The sequence below is a fragment of the Ovis canadensis genome, chromosome 18 (assembly GCF_042477335.2).
Source record: "Ovis canadensis isolate MfBH-ARS-UI-01 breed Bighorn chromosome 18, ARS-UI_OviCan_v2, whole genome shotgun sequence".
Taxonomy (NCBI): domain Eukaryota; kingdom Metazoa; phylum Chordata; class Mammalia; order Artiodactyla; family Bovidae; genus Ovis; species Ovis canadensis.
The window spans coordinates 68,339,851-68,362,297 of record NC_091262.1 but is presented as its reverse complement, the minus strand read 5'-3'; the positions used below and the strand labels follow the sequence as shown (position 1 = coordinate 68,362,297).

At 37.9% G+C, this 22,447-nt stretch overlaps 1 protein-coding gene and 1 pseudogene across 1 annotated transcript in view; one reads left to right on the top strand and one right to left on the bottom strand.

Moving 5' to 3' along the window:
- Positions 1-22,447, top strand: part of KLHL28 (kelch like family member 28) — a 34,675-nt gene that overhangs the window by 1,785 nt on the left and 10,443 nt on the right. The window lies entirely within an intron of this gene.
- On the bottom strand, positions 5,142-15,790 carry LOC138423416 (small ribosomal subunit protein eS4, X isoform-like; annotated as a pseudogene).

The window sequence follows — 22,447 nt, the reverse complement described above, 5'->3', positions numbered from 1 at the left end:
GTTCAGGTTGAAAATCCAGTGCATTCTTTCCTGTATCCAAGAACTTGGGAAGTTGTGTGGTAATCATGGAACAAAGAAAATGAACTTGGAAAGTCGTGAATTATATAGCATCATTAAAATTATGGTAGAAGTTTAAGAATTACCTGTTCTCTCTATAAACAATACTTTTCAAGAGGTTTGAATGCTTAAATCAACTACTTATATCCTTTTCCTTGAAATAAAGCAAGATGAGTTTTCATTTTAACCCCCTTTTCTTAGGGCCCTGTAGAGCACTGTGTTATAGATTGCAATCTGTTTTATATCTATTACCTTTAATTTCCTTGATGAAGACTTGGAAGATGCATTATTCTCTATGATGGATATTTAGGAAATGGGACCTTATCAGCATCCCATATCTTACTGATTATCTTTTAGGGTTGAAAGTGAAAGTCCCTGAGTCGGGTCCAACTCTTTGAGACCCCATGGAGTGACTATACAGTCCATGGAATTTTCCAGGCTAGAATACTGGATTGTGGGTAGACTTTGCTTTCTCCAGGGGATCTTGCCTACCCAAGTATCCATCCCAGGTCTTCCGCATTGCAAGCAGATTCTTTACCGGCTGAGGCGCCAGGGAAGCCCATCTTTGAGGGTTATTTTGTGGAAAATAAATCTCATCCATTTAATGTGTGTTCTGATTATTTCTGTCATGAAACAAATTTAAAAAAATCTTATTCTTTAATTCTAGGGATCAAGGGAATTCTAGACATTGTGCATTGACTTTTGTTTTGTGTTTATCTATATATAGAGATATGATAAAACTTTCTTAAATTTCAGAGTAGTGGAATACACTATTGGGTATATTAATAGTACACCTCTGAAAGTTGAAAGGGAGTAATTAAGAATACATTGCAAATAGCAAATTCAGATTTTAGAAAGTTAAAATAGTAGTTTCAAGAAAGTTTAGTTAAATTAATGGATTATAAGAATGTGTGATACATACCTTAATTTTTTGAACTGAAGTTAAGATAAACACAGTTGCCCTAAAAACATCCCTTATTTCCATAGTCAGAATAAAATATATATTGGTTGGATTAACCACTATAGTTTTTTCCTTGTTCTTACTCAAATTTATAGACATCGAGGGATATTGGAAATAAGTGCATTCTGTAAACTGTTAAGAATTTTGTATAGTTTAAGAAGTTATTGTGAAGAAATGCTATGTGAATGAAAAGTGCTCTTAACATTAACAAGTAATTATACTTATACTATTATTTACTGTTTGCTGTGTGCCATACACTCTGCCGAGTCCTTAATATTAACTCATTAAATCCTCACAACAGTTTTCTGAGGTTACACCATCTACATTTGCACTACGGCACATTTTGTGGGTGTTTCCATTGGAAAGTAATTACTGCAATTAGTCATTTTAGCTACTTGCTTAGAGCTTTGGAAACGTTTTGAGGGAGGAGGCTGTTGAAACTAGGATTAAATTAGGTTTTTCCATCATTAATCATTCATATCTATTACTGTATATTATTTGATTGTATGTATTTTAATTTTCCTCTGAGTTTCTGTTCTGAGGCTTTTTGGTTTCTTGCTTGAGTCAAAACTTTATAATACGGTTAAGAAATTATGAGCTTATTTTTATCCATGTAGAATTAGACAGGTTTTCTTACTGTGTATCAGTGTTATATTTCATTTACTTAGATTTATGTCCCAAATCCACTGTTCAAGTCAAAAACTGTACTTTTAAACAATAAAAAAACCTGTTGCATTTTAAGCAGTAATCTTTATAAATTAACAGAATTTCACGTTTTTCCTAACCAGTTTTTCAGTAGATGGGTTAATTCTATAACTTCGAGCTTTTACTGGATGTGGTAATGGCTTTGGGGACTTGCTTGCTTCTGTATTATTTTGGAATCTATGTACAGTGAGTGATTTGTATAACAGGCTTCTAATTTTACTTTTGTTAACTCCAGATATAATGAAAGTCAATCTCAGATAAAAGGAAAATATGCCACCTTGTTCCATAGGTTCAGCGTTAAAATTATATGCCTCTTGAGGTTTGACAGCAAACAACAAAATTCAGTAAAGCAATTATCCTTCAATTAAACAATAAATAAATTTAAAAAATTATATGCCATAATTAGTTGAATTCTGTGAGAACTGAAATGTGGAAAAGAAATTTAAACAATTCTTGTTTCTCCTCACCATTTGTTTGCTCTTATTGTAGCAGATAATTGCCTCCCAGCTGATTTCAGCATTACGGTTTTGTAGCGTAGGTGTCAATTAAGTATAATAACTCAGAACTTGACCTTCATTAGCTTGGTTTCAGAATCTAAAATTGTGAAGTTGCTGTAGACAATGGAAAGTTTGAGTCTAATTTTATCTACATTTGCTGATTGCATCTTTCTGTTATGGTTTAAAATGCTTTTCTTTTCTCTTTATTTCTTACAAATTAATGCTTGGATCAAGTCTATTGACTTCGTTTTATTTTGGTGTGTGTGTGGTGGTTATAGGTGGTGTTATGATCTTCTATCAGAAGGCCCTGTTGTCTGGTGGTTTCTGTTTTTGTGATGTTAGCAGCCCTTCATAACCAATGCCTGCCTCTGTTACTTCGTTAAGATTGAGAAATGGTGATATTCTGTCATTCCTTCTCTAAAAACTGGGGTGCTTTTATAAGGAAAAACTGACCCTCATCTGTTTGGTAACCCACTTGTACAGTTAATATAGGAAGTTCAGTTGCTCAGTCGTATCCGACTCTTAGCAGCCCCCTGGACTGCGGCATGCCAGGCTTCCCTGTCCCTCACCAACTCCTGGAGCTTGCTCAAACTCATGTGCGTCAAATCGGTGATGCCATCCAACCATCTCATCCTCTGTCCTCTTCTCCTGCCTTCAGTCTTTCCCAGCATCAGGCTTTTTTCAAATGAGTCAGTTCTTTGCATCAGGTGGCCAGAGTATTGGTGTTTCAGCTTCAGCATCAGTTCTCCCAGTGAATGTTCAGGACTGATTTCCTTTAGGATGGACTGGTATGATCTCCTTGCAGTCCAAGGGACTCTCAGGAGTCTTCTCCAATGCCACAGTTCCAAAGCATCAATTCTTCAGTACTCAGCTTTCTTTAATGGTCCAATTCTCGCATCCATACTTGACTACTGGAAAAACCATAGCTTTGACTATATGGACCTTTGTTAGCAAAGTAATGTCTTTGCTTTTTAATATGCTGTCTAGGTTGGTAATAGCTTTTCTTCCAAGGAGCAAGTGTCTTTTAATTTCATGGCTGCAGTCACCATCTGCAGTGATTTTGCAACCCAAGAAAATAAACTCTGTCACTGTTTCCATTGTGTCCCCTTCTATTTGCCATTAAGTTCTGGGACTGGATACCATGATCTTAGTTTTTTGAATGTTGAGTTTTAAGCCAGCTTTTTCACTCTCTTTCACTTTCATCAAGAGGCTCTTCAGTTCTTTGCTTTCTGCCATAAGGGTTGTGTCATCTGCATATCTGAGGTTATTAATATTTCTTCCGGCAATCTTGATTGCAGCTTGTGCTTCATCCACCCCGGCATTTCACATGATGTACTCTGCATATAAGTTAAATAAGTAGGGTGACGGTCTACAGCCTTGACATAATCCTTTCCCAATTTGGACCCAGTCCATTGTTCCGTGTCTGGTTCTGTTGCTTCTTGACCTGCATACAGATTTCTCAGGAGGCAGGTAAGTTGGTCTGGTATTCCCATCTCTTTAAGAATTTTCCAGTTTGTTGTGATCCACACAGTCAAAGGCTTTAGCATAGTCAGTGAAGCAGAGATAGGTGTTCTTGGAATTCCCTTGCTTTTTCTATGATCCACCATATGTTGGCAATTTGATTTTTGGTTCTTCTGCCTTTTCTAAATCCGGCTTGAGCACCTGGAAGTTCTCAGTTCACGTTCTGTTGAAGCCTGGCTTGGAGAATTTTGAGCATTACTTTGCTAGCATGTGAGGTGAGCACAATAGTTTGGTAGTTTGAACATTCTTTGACATTGCCTTTCTTTGTGATTGGAATGAAAATTGACCTTTTCCAGTCCTGTGGCCACTGCTGAGTTTCCCAAATTTGCTGGTATATTGAGTGCAGCACTTTCACAACATCATCTTTTAGGATTTGTGATGTAGGAAAGGTATGATAAATGCTTGATTCTTTCCCTTTAATGGCTTGGATTCAAATAATGAGTTGATCCATTAGCATCTTCTAGTGGTGATCAATTTTTTAAAATTGTCATAATTGTGTTACTGTGAACTCATGGATTTCAGCATGCCTGCTATGTTTTCATCAACTGCAGTTACTACAGTGGATGATCGGTTTGTCCCATCTGTGACTACTGAAGGCCTGCTCAGCTTGGCTCCAAAGTTTCTATGACCTTAGTCATCACTGATAGCTTTATTGCTATCTAGTGTGTAATGATTCCAAATTTATCTTGACTTTTTCTGTCCTAGGTCTAGAATCAGCTGTTTGCCCAAGGAATTCTATGTCCTTAGAGGGAAACAATGTTTAGGGACCCCATCTGGTGCTAGGAGTGCTCTGTGCTACTGGGTTGGTCGTAATTTCTAACCCTTTTCAGTTGACAGAGCTCAAAAATATAATTTTTTTCTTAATTATACATTTTATACATTTGTATCTTGTATGTATTTTGTTATATGCATAATTTATATAGTTAGTGTGTATAATATTGTTTATATATATACATTTATTCTGTTATTTTCACTTCAAAATCCGACTATAGGGACTTCCCTGGTGGTCCAGTGGCTAAGACTCCATGCTCCCAATGCAGGCAGCTTGGGTTCAATCCCTGGTAAGGGAACTAGATCCCACATGATGCAATAAAGATCCGGTATGCCAAAACTAAAACTCAGAGCAGCCAAATAAATAAAACATAAAAAAAAATCAGACTGCAGGGTTTATGTTTAATATCTCAGCCTTATGTCTTTCTCTCTTTCCTCCTTTACTAAAAATCCCAGGTCACGAATGATGACCAGGGATGATAGAGTTAGAAATGTCAGATAATTATGTATCATGGCAGTGCACAGTAACCATTTCAGAATACAAATAACATCTTCAGCAACTATGTGAAGTGGTATAAGATTTTTTAAGGCACACCTCTCTAGGGATGGCCGATCAAATTACTGTTTTAAAGTTACTTGGTATGGTATGGTTAGACTGCTAACTGAACATTGGGTTCCTTTGTTTCCTTTTATTTTCAAATTGTTGTTTTTAAGGTTTAATTTTGCTTTATAATTATGTAAAATACTACCTTAATTCCACAGTCAAATCTATAAAAATGGAATATGTTCAAAGATGTGTAGCTTTATCTCTATCCCCTCCACTCTGTTCTCTCCCTCCTCTGGTAGGTAACCTTTTTAAAAATATACCAAGTTATATTTCCTTAAAAAAAAAAAAAAGTGGGTATATACATTTGTAACCTCCCCCTTTCTTAAATAAATACTGGCATGCTGTACACATACTTCTCTTCCATCCTTGGATCAGGAAGACCCTGCAGAGTAGTATATACAGAGATTCCTCATTCCCATTCACAGCTACATAGTATTCCATTGTGTGGATATGCCATGGGTTTCTTTCACCCACCCTTTTGTTGGTGGGCATTAGAGCTTAAAATTCTTGGTTTGTTGCCTTTTGGTCTCTCAAATACTAAAGTAAAAAGCATAAGGTATTATTCTTTTGCTTTTACAAATAGACCTGTAATTATTAGCCTTATGCATTTGTCTTTATATATTTCTTGCCAGTGTGTATTTTTTGATAATTTCTTAGAAGTAGAACTGTTAGATTAATGAGTAAATGCAAATGTAATCTTGCTAAATTTTCCAGATCTATTTCCAGAGGTCTCATTCAGTGTTCTCACGGGGATGGATGAATGTGCCTGTTTCTCATAGCCTCACCAAAAGTATATTGTCAGGAAAGCATTGTTATTAATAACTCCATATAGTTGTTTTTTGGTGTGTTTTTTTGTGGCATTTTCTTTTAATTTTGCGACCCCATGGACTATACAGTCCATGGAATCCTCCAGGCCAGAATACTGGAGTGGGTAGCCTTTCCCTTCTCCAGGGGATCTTCCAAACCCAGAGGTCAAAACCAGGTCTCCTGCATTGCAGGCAGATTCTTTACTAGCTGAGCCACAAGGAAAGCCTTTAATTAAGTACAAAGACTTTTCCAGTCACGTCATATGGAAATCATTTTATCCATTCTCTGTTTGGCTGCCAGTCTTTTGTCTCTCTCCTCAGCAGTGGTAAAGCAAATACCCTTTCCTCGGGGAAGAGAGATCCATGGTTTGTTGCCTTTGCCAATAATGAAAATGTTTGAGAGCTGAGTGGCAAAGTTGTTGCCGTTGGAGTCTTCCACATGAACTACATCTAAAGAACCTGGATGTCTCTTCCGGTTGGTAATCACACCAATTCTTTTCAGTTTAGCACTTCCAGTCACCATGCACAGGTTACTAATGTAATGAAACCAGTAATCTTGTCTGTCTCCAAGGCAATTTGAATGGTGTCCTTCACTTTGATGAGGGGATCAGGGTAAAGGATGGTGCGAGCATATGGGTCTCCAGATGAAGGATTCCTTTTGTTCCCACAAAGATCTTTCTCACTTTGCACAACTTACACTTGGCCTTGTCAGGTGTAATATGATGAAGAGCAGAGCGACCCTTCATGTCATAGATCAAACGAAAATTCTCTCCAGTCTAATAATGCTGATGACATCCATAAAATCAGCAGGGTAGGTTATTGGTGGGACTTTGCCATTGATCTAAATGAAATGCTGCTGCAAATCTTTACTTCATCTCCTGTTAGGGCATACTTAAGTCTAGGGAAATGATTAGGGGGAGACATTCCCTCAGCTTGTGGGGACCAGTAGATGGCCGAGGGGCAAACGCACCGATCAGTTTATCCAGCATCCAGTTTTTTGGAGCTGCTACAGCCTCCAGGTGCTTCTTGGGACCTCTACCTGTGGTTGTGCTGGGCACAAAAAGAGGCCTCCATATAGTTTTATTTTTTATTATTTATTTATTTATTTTTTTTAAATTAGAATTTTTTATTGGGGTATACTTATTTTGTGATGCAGAACAATAACTTTTAAAGCTACATACTATAAAAGTGCTTATTATACATTATTTAGATGCTTTATAAAACAATAATAATTCAAATCTTCGATAAACCATGTCACAATAGGGAAATATTTGTTTCCATAAAAATTTTAATAATAACACATTCATATTTTTTGCTTTCTCTAGGTTTATGTTTGTGGTACTTTATCACTTTAGGATAACTGTCCTTTTTGTGATGCAAGAGTTTTCCATTAATTCAACCTGAAATGGCAATTTAAAAAATTTTTTTGTGATTTCAGAGTACATTTACTTATTTCATTAAAAGATAAGTTCCTTATTGAGTATTATTTAGTCATTTTAGCCTTCTTCTAAGTGATAGGTGCTTTGTAAAAGGTAAAATTGGTTATAATCTTTTATTCTTGAAGTTTTGCCCAAATCTTAACATGAAATAGTCCTGTAATTTCCAGTGCTAACCTAAGCCAATAGATACAATAATTGGACTGTTTATCTATTTTGTGTTACGAATAAATCCAGATGCCACATCATAGCACAAATTTCTTATTCACTCATCTCCTAAAGTTTATCTGAGAAAACAGAAATATGTATTCCATAAACAGTTTGAGTTAATCTTTAGTCAGTGCCCTTGGGATCTTTCTATAACAGTGAAATCTATTCAGTATGTACCCCTAGAAAAGGCACCTTTGATCAAAAGGCAGATACAGAGGCAATGGAGTATTCATCTTAATGCTTAACCAAATCATATTTTTCTCTCTATTTGCCCAATAAATGATATTCACATAGCAAATTCTTCATTATCCAAATGGGAATAAAGCACTCTAATATATCAAATATTATGTTTAATAGAAACATGTGATACATAGATTTCTTATAATCAGAAAGCAGAAGAGAACAAGGTATAAAGAGGAACTAAATAAATGTTAATTTACTTCCTTTGGGGGAAAAAAAAAATCCCTTAGTAAACTATTAAAGAAATCAATCTTTACCAAAAAAACATTAAGAACAAAACTTAATCACCATTAATGAGATCTCAGAAATGAATCCAAATACAAAGAAAGCCAATGGTTTTTGACTGTCGTACCTAAGAAAGGTGGCTGGCTATGTACAGAAAGTGACTCTAATGTTTAAGCGCAAGAAAAGAAAAGCAACGCTCTAGAAAAACAGTAATAAAAGCTGTTGTTTACTCTTCATTTGCTCTGTTCCTGAGATAGAGCTAAGTGCTTATTATGTATTAATACATTCCTAACAACTGTGTAGTTTATGTGGCATGACCATTTTGGAGCTGAGAAAATAAAGATTCATTTTTTGAGCAATTTAAAAAATTTGTTTAAGGTCAAATAACTAAGTTTCAGAGTGGGAATTTTTGAATCAAAGTCCACAGTCCTTCTAAAATTTACTAAAAACTTTAGCTAACAGTTTTTAACTTCTGGGGAAAGGACACTCTTGTGGGCTTTTGTAACACATTTTGCCACATTGTATGTACACACAAATTGCCAGGAGAAATAGCAACAGCCTCAGAGAACACAGATGAAACCACTCTCATGGCAGAAAGTGAAGAGAGATTAAAGAGCCTCTTGATGCGGGTGAAAGAGGAGAATGAAAAGGCTGGCTTAAAACACAGCATTAGAAAAATGAAGATCATGGCTTCCAGTCTCATCACATCATGGCAAATAGAAGGGAAAAAAGTGGAAACAGTGATAGATTTCATTTTCTTGGGCTCCAAAATTACCATGGACAGTGACTGCAGTCAAGAAATTAAAACATGCTTTCTTCTCGGAAGGAAAGCTATGACAAACCTAGACAGCATATTAAAAAGCAGAGACATCACTTTGCCAACAAAGGTCCATCTAGTCAAGGCTATGGTTTTTCCAGGTGTCATGTACAGATGTGAGAGTTGGACCATAAGGAAGGCTGAGTGCTGAAGAATTGATAGTTTTGAATTGTGGTGCTGGTAAAGACTCTTGAGAATCCCTTGGACAGCAAGAAGATCAAATCAGTTAATCCTAAAGGAAATCAATCCTGAGTATTCAGTGGAAGGAGTGATGCTAAAGCTCCAATACTTTGGCCACCTGATATGAAGAGCCAACTGATTGGAAAAAGACCCTAATGCTAGGGAAGAATGAAGGCAAAAGAAGGGGAAGCAGAAGATGAGATGATTAGATGGCATCACTGACTCAATGGATATGAATTTGAGCAAACTCCAGGAAATAGCAGAGGACAGAGGAGCTGGCATGCTACAGTTCATGGGGTCACAAGGTCGGACATGATTTAGTGACAGTAACAACAAATGTTACGTTATGTTAGTCACTCAGTTGTGTCTGACTCCATATGACTCCATGGACTGTAGCCCACCAGTCTCCTCTGTCCATGGATTTCTCCAGGCAAGAATATCAGAGTAGGTTGCCATTTCCTTCTCCCAATAAAGAATATGCTGCTGCTGCTGCTAAGTCATTTCAGTCGTGTCCGACTCTATGCGACCCCATAGACTGCAGCCCACCAGGCTCCCCCGTCCCTGGGATTCTCCAGGCAAGAACACTGGAGTGGGTTGCCATTTCCTTCTCCCTCCATATAGTTTTAATTCATTTGATTACAAATGAAGTTGAACAATTTTTCATATACTTAAGAACCACAAATTTTTTAACCTCCTGTTCATTTCTTTAGACTGTTTTTTCTGTAGTGCTAGAGTATTTTAGGAATGTTTTATTTATTGATGTTGCATCTTTATATATATTATAAATATTTTTCTCAACCTTATTCACATGTTTTTCCTTGCTGCTGAATATTTTAACTATTCAAAGTTTTTTAAGGTAATTAATCTGACCTGTCGTTTCACTTGTACCATAGTTAGGAAACTATTCTTCAATCTCAAGTTATAGAGAGATTCGCACCATTTTATTCAAATACTTGTATATTTTCATTTTTTCCATTTATACCTCTGATCCATTAGGAATTTATCTTGGTGTAGATATGTGGAAGTAAAGTGGCTCAGTCATGTCTGATGTTATGCACCGAGCCCGTATCTCTGAACCCACCGAGAGAGCAAGTCCACCACAGTAATGCAAAGGCAAGAAGGGAGTTTATTTCTAGCGCGCTAGGGCCCAAGTCTCTTCCAGCACAATGGAATCCGACAAGAGTCCTGAACAAAGGAGTATGGCGGCTTATATACAGGCAGTTCTTTGTCTCAGTTACAGGAGTAGCTGGCGTTACATGATTGGCCAGGCAGGATGAGCGCATGTCCTGTCTCTTTCTGGTAAACATGACTCAGGCCCTAGAGCCCGTCGTTTGGTCCCTAACATCTGACTCTTTGCAACCCCATGGACTATAGCCTACCAGGCTCCTCCATCCATGGGATTTTCCAGGCAAGAGTACTGGAGTGGGTTGCCATTTCCTTCTCTAGCGGATCTTCCCGACCCAGGGATCAAACTCGGGTCTCCCGCATTGTAGGCAGAGGCTTTACTCCTTTACTCTCTGAGCCGCAAGGGAACTCCCAGATATGTGGAAGGGATCTAATTTTATCTTTTTTTCTTGTGGCTATTCTGTTATCTCAACATGTTTACTTAAAAGTCACACTTTTCCTCACTGATTTTGAAATGCTGCCTTTATCATAAGCTAAATTTTCATATGTTAAATTATCTATTTCTGTATTTTCTATTCTTCTTCACTGATTTGTTTCTCCAAACCAAACATTCTTTTTAATCCACAACATATTTTACAAACGAGAATGTTCAAGTTTAGAGTAAGCAATTTGCCTAAAGTCTACAGCTACAAAGTAGTCAAATGTTGACTTGAACCCATTCATCTCTCTGGCCCTGAAATTTACACTTTGACTCAGCGTTCTTTCCCGTTTTCCATGGTACTTACCTTTCATTGTGCACAAGGTTATTGATAAGATAAATGAAACTGTGTAAAGCTGGCAAAGGTCAGGTTTTGAAGATTCGGAATTCTTGCTTCCGTGAGCTATTTTTAGCCATTTATGGGTAAATAAGAACCAAGTATAGTCACAGTTGTAATTCATAGTTTTGAAGGAGGTACAGTTATAATTTGCAATAATTTTAAAGTAGTTACACTTGTGCTGGAAATATTTTAACTGATTTTAAAACAGTAACGTGCATAAGAACGCTAACACATTCTTGAAACACAGATTGCTGCTCCTCCTCCTCTGTAGTTTCTGAATCCTGAGGTTAGGTGTGTGCTTGGGCTCAAGAATTTGCATTTTATCAGATCCTAGGTGATACTGATGCTGCTAGTGCAAGGATCATATTTTGGGAACCATTGTTTTAAAGCTTTCTCTTTTTAAAGTTCTGTGAATTTCTTTAAAGTCAAATTTCTTGAGTAAGAGAAGTCAAATTTAAAGTGTTAAAAATGATGTGTTATAACAAATCTTCAATGTAATTCGTTTTAAGTTCCCTGTATTTACTTGCCTGTTTAAAGTTCATAGTTCAAATCATTTTGGTTATAAGAATATAATCTCTTAAACTTTATTCTCAGTAGTTCTGAAAGGGAGTGGGCATCGTGTCATTTGTATCCAGTCCAATGATAGAAATTTGTGTGGGTGTTCTTTTAAAAATGTATGTCATCTTTACCAGTATCCTTCCTTGAGTGGTTTTTAAAACTTTGATCATTTTTATTATTTTGGAGAGAAAAAAGGAGAAATACTATAAAGGGTATAAGTATAGGGAAACTGCTTCATCGTGGTATTCTGACCTTGCATGTATCCGTATAGGCAAAAGCTTGGACTGTGGCACTGAAGCTTATCTGAGTCTTGGAACACCCTGTGATTCTCTTGGAACATGAGAGGAAGGTCTTTAAGGAACTGCTACAAAGCCATCTCCCGCATGCCTCTCTGTCTCCCCTGGAAATCTGCCATGATGCGGTTTCTCTTTACCTTCCTAGAGTGATGGGGCTTCCCTGGTAGCTCAGACAGTAAAGAATCTTCCTGCAATGCAGGAGACCTGAGTTCAGTTCCTGGGCTGGGAAGATCCTCTGGAGAAGGAAATGGCAACCGACTCCAGTATTCTTGCCTGGAGAATTCCATGGACAGAAACCTGGCGGGCTTCAGTCCGTGGGGTTGCAGAGTCAGACACAACTAAGCAACTGACACACACAAGTGTGATGAGGTATGGGACTTTCACATAGTAGAGCTGTGGGATGCAAAAGTGCTGCTGCCATCCAGCCCCCTTTGTATGCATTTTCCTTTTTGATGTGTGGGGCAGGGATCCAGGGAGCTTAGTCTTCTACTGTCTGTGAGTAATGAATAAACTGTCTAAATATAAAAGTGGCTTACTGTATCTTTTCTGGTCAGATTAGTCAGGCTTTGGCCTTGACCTGTTTGTATTTGTTCATTTAACACTAAGTCAGCTTTGTTCATTTTTTGGTGAGCATGGAAGGGAGTCACATGGTTTTAGCTGGCAAAAACTGAATATTCCTAAGGAAGATAATAAGTAGTACGTAACAGTTGTCAGGTACTTACTGGGTACCATTTTGTGTGTGCTTTGCAGATGAGGAAACTGAGACTTTAAGATCACTTTTCTAAGGTCACATCGCTATCAGTATTGTAACCCAAGGAGCCTGATTTCCAGAGCCCAGTTTCTTAAAATAGTACCGTCGTGCATATTTGGATATGTGTCATATTTACCCAGGGACAGCGGAGCCTGGTGGGCTGCCGTCTATGGGGTCACACAGAGTCGGACACGACTGAAGTGACCTCGCAGCAGCAGCAGCATATTTACCCAAACATTTGTGGTTTTGTGTGTTGCATGTGTACATATATGTGTTTATTTACAAATCAGTATTGTGTTAAACTTTCATATCATGTTAATGGTAATTTGCCAGTCTTCAATTGCATACACAAAAATCAGTTTAATTTTTGATCTATTACTATATGATTTCTTCTTACACTAAAAATGGCTCTAACCAATAACTCCTTAACTTGTTTTGAGAATCAACAATTCTTTAATACTTTATGTAGTCCAAGATGTCTGTGGTACAAAGTAGATTTCTTACCCAATAGTAAGAGATTGTACAATGTAAAAAGCAGAGTACCTCTTAGGCAGACAATGTTAAAAAAAAAAAATCACTAGTAATGGCTTAATAATGAATAAAATAATATTTATCACAAACTTACTAAATGATAGACACTATTCTAAGCCCTTCATATGTATAAACACATTTAATCCTCAAAACAATTCTATATTATTGTTATTGAGTAACTTTCACCCTTTGGTTTTTTCACACAGCTCTCAGATTTCCTTTTTTTGTTAAAGGATTCCATACTCATAATACATGTCTGGAAGTTCTTCTCTTCATCAGCTGTTTTACTTTGCTTAGATCCCTTTTAAAGGATGGTTCCCCAAATCTGTATTCCAGATATGGCCTGACATTTGCAGAGCCAAGTGGAATGTTTCCTCTCTAGTTCTATGTATTATAGTTCTATCAATGCACATTAAACCTTCCTAAGATTCACATCCAACAGGTGAGTCTTTTCTCTCTTACTTTATACTTGTATAGTTGTTCTGGAATCCACTATAGAATCGCAACATTTATCCCTCTTAAATTTCTTCTTGTTAGATGTCAGGTCTTTTTGGATACCTGTTTTACTGGCTGATGTATTTGTTGTCCTCTGTAGCTTCGTATCATCTGCAGAGCTGAAGGGCCTGCCCCAGTATCTTCATCTTGGCCTTATACCGTACCAGCAGACACCTCCCTCCAGTAGACCTCATCCCATTAAGTAGTATTCTGTAGTGTGGTTATCCAACCACATGCTAATGTAGCTAACTGAACTAGCTTATTATACTTTTGGTTTTGTTCTCAAAATCATGTCGTTAAATATCTTGTATTTTTCTGATCTGGAAGTCTTCTAAATACATTAAAAAGAAACCCCAAGATTCATCTGTGACATATCTTCTTGTTAGTTCATCCATCCCAGTGTTAGAAATCACTACATCGTCTTCTCAGTATTCACAAATCAGATCTTTAATAATTTGTTTTATAATGTTATCTAAAATTAACATTATCCTTTCCAAGATGTTAGTAGAAATTACTGTCTTATTTTTTAAAATAGTCTTTAGTCTTGTGGCACTGGCAGTGATTCAGGGGTCTCATTCAGAGGTTCTTTTAAATATCGTAGGACATAATTATTTGGTCTGGTAGAGGTATGAACTTATAAAGTAGCTAGATCTCCTTTTTTTCTCGCTTAGTTTGCTTTTTAAAAGATTTAATTTTTTAGAACAGTTTTAGGTTCACAGCAAAATCGAGGAATGTACAGAGGTTTCCCATTTATACCCTTCACCAGCACGTGCATACCTTCCCCCATTATCCATGTCCCCCACTATAGTGGTGCATTTGTTTCAATCGATGAGCTTATATTGGCACATTATCCCCCAAAGTCCATAATTTACCTGAGGGTTCATTCTCGGTGTTGTATATTCTGTGGGTTGGGACAGGTGTATAATGATACATATCTACTATTATAGTGTTACATAGAGTAATTTCACTGCCCTAAAGGCCCTGGGTGCTTTGCCTATTCATCTTCCCTCCCCAAAACCCCTAGCAACCATTGATATTTTTGAGGTCTTTATAGTTTTGCCTTTTCCAGAATATCATATAATTGGGCTCTTGCAGTGTATAGCATTGTCAGGTTCGCTTCTTTTCCTTGATAAGACATTTTCTCTACGTCTTTCAGAAGCTCGACAGCCCATTTCTTTTAGCACTGAATAATATTCCGTGGTCTTGGTGTAGCATAGTTTAATAGTTACCCATTCACCTACTGAAGGACACCTTGGTTGCTTCCAAGTATTGGCGCTTCAAAATAAAGTGGCTATAAACATCCATGTGCAAGTTTTTGTGTGGACATAAATTTTCAGTTCATTTGGGTAAATACTGAGGAAGGCGAATGCAGGATTGTATGGTAAGAGTATGTTTCGTTTTATAAGAAAGAAAGTGAAGTCGCTTAGTTGTGTCCGACTCTTCGCAACCCCATGGGCTGTAGCCTACCAGGCTCTTCCATCCATGCAATTTTCCAGGCAAGAATACTGGAGTGGGTTGCCATTTCCTTCTCCAGAAGATCTTCCCAACCCAGGGATTGAACCCAGGTCTCCCGCATTGTAGGCAGACGCTGTACCATCTAAGCCACCAGGGAAGTCGCTTATAAAACTATACAGGTTAGTTATATAAGAAGCTATCAAAGTGTCTTCCAGAGTTGCTGTACAATTTTGAATTCCCCCTAGACATGAATGAAAGTTCCTTTTGCCCCATATTGCCCCTTACATTGGCTGTTCTCAGTGTTCTGGGTTTTAACCATTCTAATCACTGTGAGTGAGGTAGTATTTCATTGTTGTCTTAATATGCAATTTCCTGATGACCAATGACAACGTTGCATCTGCTTACTTGCCATCTGTATCTTTTCTGGTGAGGTGTCTGTTAAGGTCTTTCTTTAATCCATTTTCTTAATCAGGTGGTTAATTTTCTTATTGTTTAATTCTAAAACTTCTTTGTTTAATTGAATAATAGTTCTTTATCAGTTGGGGTTTTCTACAGATATTTCCTCCCAGTGTGTGGCTTGTCTTCTCATTCTCTTGACAATGTTTTTCCCAAAGTAGAAGGTTTTGTGGGTTTTTTGTGTGTAAGTGAATGTATGTGTGTTTGTTTTGTTTTTAATAGGGATGTCCAACTTACCGTTCTTTCTTGTATGGATTGTGCCTTGGTGTCATATCTAAAAAAAATCATTGCCATACCCAAGGTCATCTAGAATTTACACTTGTGTTATCTTCTAAGTGTTTTATAGTTTTGCATTTTACATTTAGGTCTGTGATCCATTTTGAGTTAATTTTTCTGAAGGATATAAGGAAGGTCTGTGTGCAGTTTCATTTTTTTATTTGTGGATATCCATTCCACCTGCATTTGTTGAAAAGCTCCATTGTATTGCCTTTCTTGCTGTGTTAAAGATCAGCTAACTGTGTATATGGGTCTGTTTCTAGACTCTTTGCCCTGCTCCACTAGTCTATTTGTCTGTGCTTTCACTGGTGCCATTCTGTCTTCATTACTAGAGCTTTATAATAATGCTTGAAATTGGGTAGTATCAGTCATTTGACTTTATTCTTCTTTTTCAATATTGAGTTGGCTATTCTGGGTATTTTGTCTCTCTGTGAAAACTTTGGAATCAGTTTGCAACATCCACAAAATAACTTGCTAGAATTTTGATTGGGATTACATTGAATCTGTAGTGCAAGTCAGGAAGAATCGACATCTTGATAATGTTGAGAGTCTTATCCATGAACATGGAATATCTCTCCATTTATTTAGTTCTTTGCTTTCTTTTATTAGAATTTTATACCTTTTTCTCATATAGATCTTCTACATATTTGTTAGATTTATATATAAGTATTTCAATTTTTGGAGAAGGCAATGGCAACCCACTCCAGTACTCTTGCCTGGAAAATCCCATGGATGGAGGAGCCTGGTGGGCTGCAGTCCATGGGGTTGCTAAGAGTCGGATACGACTGAGCGACTTCACTTTCACTTTTCACTTTCATGCACTGGAGAAGGAAATGGCAACCCACTCCAGTGTTCTTGCTTGGAGAATCCCAGGGACGGGGAGCCTGGTGGGCTGCCGTCTGTGGGGTCACACAGAGTTGGACACGACTGAAGCGACTTAGCAGCAGCAGCAGCATTTCAATTTTAGGTGTTAATGTAAATGATAATATGTTTTAAATTTCAAATTTTACTTGTTCTTTGCTGCTTTATAGAAAAGTAATTGACTTTTGTATATTAACCTTATATCTTGCAGACTTGATGTAATTGCTTACTAGTTCCCGTGTTTGGGGGTTTTTTGTTTTGTTCTGGATTTTCTACATAGACAGTCATGTCATCTGCCAACAAAGATAGTTTTGTTTCTTTCTTTCCAATCCATATGCCTTTTATTTCCCTTTCCTGTCTCATTGTATTAAACAGGTGTCCTTTTTCATCCTCTTCTCTAATTTTCTGTATCATTCAGTTTCCTGTTTGTTGCTCACTTTTCATTCTGAATAACATCTCAGTGTTAAATCAGACAAATGACAGTAGAGAGGGATATGTTTCACAAAACACCATTTTAAATTAATTGCATGTAAAGGAATTGAGTACCTAAATGTTTATAGACTTTCAGATGAAATTAATTTTGACCTAGCCTTTTGAAAATTCAAATTGGATAGAAGATGGGGGAGGAGAAAGTTTATAGACAAAATCTGGCAGATGGTAAGAAAATACTTATATAGAGCTGTTGTAATTACATGAGCTTTATTGGAGTGAAAGGTCATCATGGAAAGAATGAAACTAGTGAAAGTGAGGATCACGAGAAGAGAATGAGACAACTGCTGTATTCACAGCACTTCAGGTTTCGTGGAACTTAAGTTGTTAGGTGCCCAATATACTACTGGAGATCAGTGGAGAAATAACTCCCAGAAAGAATGAAGGGACGGAACTAAAGCAAAAACAATACCCAGTTGTGGATGCGACTGGTGATAGAAGCAAGGTCCGATGCTGTAAAGAGCAATGTTGCATAGGAACCTGGAATGTTAGGTCCATGAATCAAGGCAAATTGGAAGTGGTCAAACGAGATGGCAAGAGTAAACGTCGACATTCTAGGAATCAGCAAACTAAAATGGACTGGAATGGGTGAATTTAACTCAGATGACCATTATATCTACTACTGTGGGCAGGATTCCCTTAGAAGAAACGGAGTAGCCGTCATGGTCAACAAAAGAGTCTGAAGTGCAGTACTTGGATGCAATCTCAAAAACGACAGAATGATCTCTGTTCATTTCCAAGGCAAACCATTCAATATCATGGTAATCCAAGCCTATGCCCCCGCCAGTAATGCTGAAGAAGCTGAAGTTGAACGGTTCTATGAAGACCTACAAGACCTTGTAGAACTAACAGCCAAAAAAGATGTCCTTTTCATTATAGGGGACTGGAATGCAAAAGTAGGAAGTCAAGAAACACTTGGGGTAACAGGCAAATTTGGCCTTGGAATATGGAATGAAGCAGGGCAAAGGCCAATAGTGTATTGCCAGGAGAACACACTGGTCATAGCAAACACCCTCTTCCAACAACACAAGGGAAGACTCTATACATGGACATCACCAGATAGTCAACACCGAAATCAGATTGATTATATATTCGTTGCAGCCAAAGATGGAGAAGCTCTATACAGTCAGCAAAAACAAGACCAGGAGCTGACTATGGCTCAGATCATGAACTCTTTATTGCCAAATTCAGACTGAAATTGAAGAAAGTAGGGAAAACCACTAGACCATTCAGGTATGACCTAAATCAAATCCCTTATGACTATATAGTGGAAGTGAGAAATAGATTTAAGGGACTAGATCTGATAGATAGAGTGCCTGATGAACTATGGACGGAGGTTCATGACATTGTACAGGAGACAGGGATCAACACCATCCCCATGGAAGAGAAATGCAAAAAAGCAAAATGGGGAGGGGGAGGCCTTACAAATAGCTGTGAAAAGAAGAGAGGCGAAAAGCAAAGGAGAAAAGAAAAGATAAGAATGCAGAGTTCCAAAGAATAGCAAGAAGAGATAAGAAAGCCTTCCTCAGCAATGTGTGCAAAGAAGTAGAGAAAAACACAGAATGGGAAAGACTAGAGATCTCTTCAAGAAAATTAGAGATACCAAGGGAACATTTCATGTAAAGATGGGCACAATAAAGGACAGAAATGGTATGGACCTAACAGAAGCAGAAGATATTAAGAAGAGGTGGCAAGAATACACAGAAGAACTGTACAAAAAAGATCTTCACGGCCAAGATAATCATGATGGTGTGATCACTCACTTAGAGCCAGACATCCTGGAATGTGAAGTCAAGTGGGCCTTAGAAAGCATCACTACGAACAAAGCTAGTGGAGGTGATGGCATTCCAGTTGAGCTCTTTCAAATCCTGAAAGATGATACTGTGAAAGTTCTGCACTCAATATGCCAACAAATTTGGAAAACTCAGCAGTGGCTACAGGACTGAAAAGGTCAGTTTTCATTCCAATCCCAAAGAAAGGCAATGCCAGAGAATGCTCAAACTACTGCACAATTGCACTCATCTTACACGGTAGTAATGTAATGCTCAAAATTCTCCAAGCCAGGCTTCAGCAGTACGTGAACCAGGAACTTCCAGATGTTCAAGCTGGTTTTAGAAAAGGCAGAGGAACCAGAGATCAAATTGCCAACATCCGCTGGATCATGGAAAAAGCAAGAGAGTTCCAGAAAAACATCGAGCAGAGGAACCAGAGGTCAAATTGCCAACATCCACTGGATCATGGAAAAAGCAAGAGAGTTCCAGAAAAACGTCGATTTCTGCTTTATTGACTATGCCAAAGCCTTTGACTGTGTGGATTACAATCAACTGTGGAAAATTCTGAAAGAGATGGGAATACCAGACCACCTGACCTGCCTCTTGAGAAATCTCTCTGCAGGTCAGGAAGCAACAGTTAGAACTGGACATGGAACAACAGACTGGTTCCAAATAGGAAAAGGAGTGCGTCAAGGCTGTATATTGTCACCCTACTTATTTAACTTATATGCAGAGTACATCATGAGAAACGCTGGGCTGGAAGAAGCACAAGCTGGAATCAAGATTTCCAGGAGAAATATCAATAACCTCAGATATGCAGATGACACCACCCTTATGGCAGAAAGTGAAGAGGAGCTAAAAAGCCTCTTGATAAAAGTGAAAGAGGAGAGTGAAGAAGTTGGCTTAGAGCTCAGCATTCAGAAAATGAAGATATGGCATCTGGTCCCACCTCTTCATGGGAAATAGATGGGGAAACAGTGGAAACAGTGTCAGACTTTATTTTTTGGGGCTCCAAAATCACTGCAGATGGTGACTGCAGCCATGAAATTAAAAGATGCTTACTCCTTGGAAGGAAAGTTATGACCAACCTAGACAGCATATTCAAAAGCAGAGACATGACATTGCCAACAAAGGTCCATTTAGTCAAGGCTATGGTTTTTCCAGTGGTTATGTATGGATGTGAGAGTTGGACTGTGAAGAAAGCTGAGCACCAAAGAATTGATGCTTTTGAACTGTGGTGTTGGAGAAGACTCTTGAGAGTCCCTTGGACTGCAAGGAGATCCAGCCAGTCCATCCTAAAGAAGATTAGTCCTGGGTGTTCATTGGAAGGACTGATGCTGAATTACCTGAAACTCCAATACTTTGGCCACCTCATGCGAAGAGCTGACTCTTTGGAAAGGACCCTGATGCTGGGAGGGATTAAGGGTGGGAGGAGAAGGGGACGACAGAGGATGAGACATCTGGATGGCATCACCGACTCGATGGACATGAGTTTGAGTAGACTCCGGGAGTTGGTGATTCATGGGGTCACAAAGAGTGACTGAGCGACTGAACTGAACTGAACTGAAACTTTATAAAACCATTTTCATGTAACCTTCTTCAAAATATGGTTGTATTCTTGTTTTATGGATGACAGAATTAATACTTGGATTTAGAAATGTACCAATTCCATATAATAGTATATGTCCCAGTTAGGACTAAAATGCATTATCTTGTATTTCCAAGGGCCCTGTTCTTCACTGATACTGTTACGTTTCTGTTGCCTCACCATAGTCTCCTATACTCATAATTCTTACAGTTTGTTGTGTTTTCATGTGCATTGTCTAATTTGATCCTGAAAAACTTTGTGAGGTGCGTATAGTTCAGGTATTATTAATATTGGGCTTCCCAGGTTGTGCTAGTGGTAAAGAAGCCTGCGTGCCTTTGCTAGGAAACTTAAGAGATGTGGGTTCAATCCCTGGGCCAGGAAGATCTCCTGGAGAAGAGCATGGCAACCCACTCAGTATTCTTGGGAATTCCATGGACAGAGGAGCCTGGGGGGCTACAGTCCATAGGGTCTCAAAGAGTCAGATACGATTGAAGTGAGTTAGCATGCGTTCATGCATTATTAATATGATCTCACTTTGATAACGAAATTGAAGGTAAGCTAAAGTTAATGATGTGAAGTAGCCAGGACCACTTTCTTAATCCTTTTGTTTTTTGCGTGTGTCTACTCACCTTTCCTGTTGTTCATGTTTTTCTTTTTAGTCTAGATAATTAACTAGTTTTTTTTTTTTTTTATTAAATGAAGGCTTAAAAAAGAAGTTAAATAAGTTTAAGAGGTCAGTACTATAGTAAGTAAAAAGAACAGATCCAGATCTGAACATATGCCTTCTGGTTGCTGTTTTCTTGAAATATTCTGTTCTGGAATAAAGTACCTACTGGAAAACCAACAAGTTTCTTGAGACTTGTCTGTACCCTGATTGAGAATTATTCTGTTAGATGTATATAGGATTATTTGGAGAGATCAGAAGTGGACGTTGGTGATATCAGTTATAATGTCATGTTAACAAAAATTTTTAACATTTATAAAATTCAGATGAAACAAATGTGAAATGATGACATTCTTAGTGAAGATCAAAGTTTTAATATTTGAGTATTTTCACTTAAAAATACCCCAGGAATGAAGTGATAGATTCTCCCCGGCCTACCAACATTCATATTATTTACTAAGGTCCAGAATTTTGTAATTTATTTGATACTTTTAAAATAGGAACTAATTTGCTTTTTTAAGAATTATTATTATTATCCTTGAAACTTGTGTTTGAAGAGTGAATGAGGAAAGAAACAGTTCGTATTGTGTGGATGCCTTATGTTCCTTTCATCTATTCTAAACAGCTGCTATGAGCCATTCTGAAATATTGGTGTATTAACTTCTTATGGCTGCTGTAACAAATTACCACAAACTCAGTTGCTTAAAATAACAGAACTTGATTCTCTTACAGTCACAGAGGCCGAAAGTCTCAAATTAGTAAGGCTGGACTGAAATAAGGTGTTGGCAGGGCTGTGCGCCCTCTGGAGGTTCCAGGGGAGAATGCGTGCCTCACCTCTTCCAGCTTCTGGGGGCCGCCCGGGTTAATTGGTTTGTGACTGCATCCCTCCAATCTCTGCCGCTGTGGTCAGTTTACCTTCTTCTGTCTGTGTCAAATCTCCTTCTGCCTTCTTATGAAGTAAATGTGATTGTACTTAGATAATCCAGGATAATCTTACCATCTCAAAATCCTCAGCCACGCCTGTACAGTCTTTTTTTTTTTTTGCCATGTAAAGTACCATTCAAAGCTTCCAGGGATTAGTTTGGGGATGTCTTTTGCCAGAGCAGTTATTCAACATACCCCAATTCTTATTGCCTCTCACTTTTTCTTCATCTTTCCTGTCTCATCTGTTCTCTTCTCTTCTATTTTTATTCTTTTTCATCTTCCAGAAGCACAGGATGTTAAGTATTAAGTAGATGGAGTCGGTATGATCCAGACTTATCAGGATTTGAACTGATAT